This window comes from Atta colombica, unplaced genomic scaffold (assembly GCF_001594045.1).
Source record: "Atta colombica isolate Treedump-2 unplaced genomic scaffold, Acol1.0 scaffold281, whole genome shotgun sequence".
Classification (NCBI taxonomy): Eukaryota; Metazoa; Arthropoda; class Insecta; order Hymenoptera; family Formicidae; genus Atta; species Atta colombica.
The window spans coordinates 249143-253571 of NW_017259383.1; positions in this window are offsets into that span (position 1 = coordinate 249143).

The following is a 4429-nucleotide window of genomic DNA, read 5'->3' on the forward strand; positions in this document are numbered from 1 at the left end:
TTCTCGTCGCAATCCTAATATTACTGGAATTGCTAATAAAGTTAATTATTAGTATCATCAACTGTATACTACAAACTATCATGACACTAATTTCCTTCAAACAAAAAAAAAAGAAAATATTAGGCAAAGTCGCGTTAATCTTATCACAATTAACTAAAGTGTTAATTATGTCAATGACGTCGGCGAAAAGAAGAAACTTACGCGTTACAAGTAGGCAGAATGAGAGTATGGTTAATGGTTGAATACTGAGTTTTAACTGTGAAACGGGGTGAGAGATATTTACGTGGGAGCCATATGGTTGAGCAAGGCAAAACAGTTCTTAAAATGACGCTCGTAAATTCCGCTAAACGCGCTCGTAGAAATTTATATTCTACCTACCGTAAGAGAGGGACGACGTGGCGTCCTTCGGTGCATACGCGTGGTTATCCTGGTATGCACCAATACAGGATACCTTCCGTATCGGTCATCCCGTTCTCCGTAACGGGAAATACTTTTAACAATTAATTTTATTGTAGGTACTGCCTAGTTTTTTAACTTAGAAAAACTGTCGCGTAAATTCACCGAAGTTTTAACTCGTTACGTTGAGATTTAATTAGTCACCTCACGTATCTGTTTTGCATATTTCAGTTTACATTCAAGCGAAGATTTAACGTAAAAAATATCGCCTAGGAAATACACTCTTACAAGTCGGGATTATTTAAACTATACAATTCCAATCGTGTCGGTTGCAACTGTCGTCAATTATTCGTAAGACACTTCGACATAAAACGACGTCATTATTTCATCGTGTAATTACCTTTAACGATAAATAATCCGTATAATAATAAAATTTTCACTTTGCGGAAAGTTCAAGCATGGTAGCCACTCTGCGCGAAGCAAGTGACCCGGGTTCTATAAACATTCTACGGAATTTATAAACGTTTCACTCCTCCGGGGAGCCAGTCGTTTGAATATTGCAAAACGTTAAGTGTAGGAATCTGTATAACGAGACTCGCACGCGTCCAATCCACTCAATTTTACTTTGCCGCACGTCCGTCGGTGGCTTTGTTGCAATGCAACGCGCTCGACTTGCGGCTCGGATAAAGAAACGTCCACTGTTGACCTCGTAAAGCAGAAAGCATGAATTATTAATGAAAGGCCGCAACGCACGGCGGGTGGTAGAGCGATGCAGCGGCGCATACCCTGTTTAAATGGTATAGAATTAATGGGCAATCGAGAGAGAGAAAAAGAGAGAGGGAGAGGTGTGCGTGCGTGTGCGTACGCGTGTGTGTGTGTGTTTCCCATAGCCCCTGCTCTGAAGAAAATTAACGTAAAGACTTGCAATTGATTTTAATTCCTTTCATTGAATATCGTGAGTGCTTCTTTGCTAGAATAGAAAATAGAAATTGACGAGGCAATTACCGTACGTAATGCAAAAACAAGAAAACGAAAGAAAACGAAAGAAAAGGAAAAAAGTAAAATTTCATCTCATAATATAATTAATCTCTTGTCTAAAATCATAAAGCTTATAAGCTAAATCATGATGAAAAGCAGATTCGGCTATTTATATCGATTTTTGCGCGTATGGAAGGCAAAGTTTAGATATGATATAAACGTTTCCTGTTATAAAATAGATTAATAAGTAAATTATAATATTGAGAAAAATACTCGAGAGAGGAAACGAAGATGTGTTGGTCGATTACATAAAAAGGCTAAAACTTAAGGGAAATATTTTTTCTGTGGCACAAGAGAGAGTTGATTCGTTCCAGATCTTATTTGTTTCACGTTACTCTTCCGCTCAAGCAAAGAAAACCCTGATAGCCACTCAAGACGCGCGTAATGTCCTCCCTCTCTCTTCCATTCACTTTTTCGTTTACCAACCGGAAACGCTACCTTGTGAAATTAATAATTCGCGAACGACGGCTTCATAGTAAATCTCATTTATTCCGTTTCCACGCCTTTGAATTTTCTTCCGTTATATCATCGTGCGGAAATGCAAGCAGGTACGCGAAAGGCGCGCGGATTGCAAACGAGATAACATTAAAAAAAAATCTAGTTTATTCAAGAGTCTAATATAACGAGTTTCTTATTAATTATAAAACTGGCCGTAGCTTTTCATAAAGTAAAACAATAAGCACGAATAATGTCTATAACGCTAGTCACGAGTAGATTTTACGTGATTCATTGATGTTTATTACATCTTATCTTTTTCCTAAATAGTTACTTTTTACATATTTACAAGGTATTTCGTATCATATTAAAAAAATATCATTCATTATAAATTCGTAATGCATATGTGTCTCTATGTGATAGAATCAATTTAATATTACTGACAAGCTTATCATCGAATGATAGACATAAATGTGATAGGCATAAATGATATAGATAAATGTACGTTTGTTCATTGATATTTATTATTATACTTTGTTCTTAAATACGTGTTTACGAGATAGCTTGTATTTCATTACTATAAAAATAATACGATCTATGATAAATTCCATATATGAGTGTTTCTCTAGATGATAAAATTAATTTAATATTATTGAGATTATCGAATAATAATATATAGAACGGACATAAATTGCATAGACAAGTGCACGTTCAATCATGTAAAAGTCATGCTAGTTAATGCAGTGAAAATAAATTGGGCAGGTATTAATTGTGCAGACAAGTGCGCATTTAATCACATAAAAATCACATATCTACAGGTTAATGCGGCGAAATAAACGGTGAATTAAAATGTCTCGTTATAGAACTTTTCTGTCAGATCAACCATCATATCGAGCCATATTGAACAAATACAAATTGCGCAGACAAGCGCGCATTTAATTACGTTAAAATCACGTAAATTAACGCGACTGATATGTAAATTAGCGATACTAAATATACAACCTTTCATAGCTCTGCTCTGGTTGGCACGTATTCAATACTTAATATCGAGCCGGGCATTGTATGGTAGTCGTGTAATTCATGTAAATCGTGTAGCGGAGAGAAGTTCTTCTCAGCGTTCGAAATTTTTCGCAGCGTCGGTGTCACGGCGTGTGGTAACGGCCGACATAAACAGCGGGAGCGCAGCCGCGCGGCGGCAGAAAGACCGCGCAGAGCGAGGTCAGAAAAGGATGACGACTCCATTCTGAGAGGTTGGAGGTCCCTGCTCTCATTTATGATCTTATGCAACGTGCGCGCAATGTTATATTTCGCCGCGCCGCACGCTGGTGCATATTAAACGCCCGAGCCTTATCCGATGCGGCCGTCGCGGCGCCGCCGCGGCGCCGAGAGCGTGATCGGTGTTCCCTTCTCCTTCACGCAAATAACTTCGGCGAGAAGAGTCTCGCGAAGGTTGTATTCAACCGGGTACGTCACGTTTACAACACGAGTGCCTGCAGGATGTACGTTAATATTTAACAAGCAAAATTGTAAATGAACTTCAAGAACTTGCAAACTGAATAATGATTTTTATTTTTAACTTTGGTTTACGCGCGTGAATTTAGTTCTCGAATTTGCTGTCTTCGTAATGCATAACTCATTGCCTGTTCTCCTTTTTCGCTCGCATCAATAATGATCTTGTGTCTTTATTCTCAAAAAATATGCATACGAATTACTGGAATTTGGAAAAATTTGTAATATACGTATCGTATGCTAATACAATATTTTTGTATAATTTGTGTGGGATATCTTTTAAGATATCCCTGCAGTTTTTTCTCGTGATAAATAAACGTGGCTCGCACAAAATTTCGTGATCGATTTTTCCGAAAATTGGATTCTTAATTATCAAACCATCAAAGCGGACGAAGACCTATCAAGTGAGGCACCTTCATAATTACGTGCACATCATATAAAAAAAGTGATATTTGTTATACGCCGCACTGTGATGATTTATAATCACATAAATAAAATCCACTTAGTTCATTCAAAGACAAAACGCTGTAATAATCTACATTAGATATCTTAATAATTTAAATTTTAGTAAAATTTTCATATTTGAATTAATTTGAATGTATTCACATTCATAAAAAAATCATTATTTATCTATGTTAAATTAACCTAATTGTAAATTTAATTTATATATTTAAATATTTTAAATTAGATATCTCAATAATTTAACTTTATCTAAAGTTTTAAATAAACGCGAGCGTGTAGCAGACAACGCTCTGATCGATTGGTCTGTTATAGAAATCCCAAATTCGATCCACGACAAAACCGAAAATTTTCGCACGTTCACAGCTCCTTTCGGAAAGCAATAACAAACCATCGAGTATTATACTCTTGCCCAGGAAACCTCTCTACCAAAAATTGTCGTTCGGAATCGATGTTTAAACTGTAGTTTTTCATATATCTTGTGTATCAATATGATAGAATCCTTAAAAATAAAAGTCTGGACAATGTTGATCTGAAGCAAAATAACGATATTTACCTACTATACTATATATTATATATATATATATATATA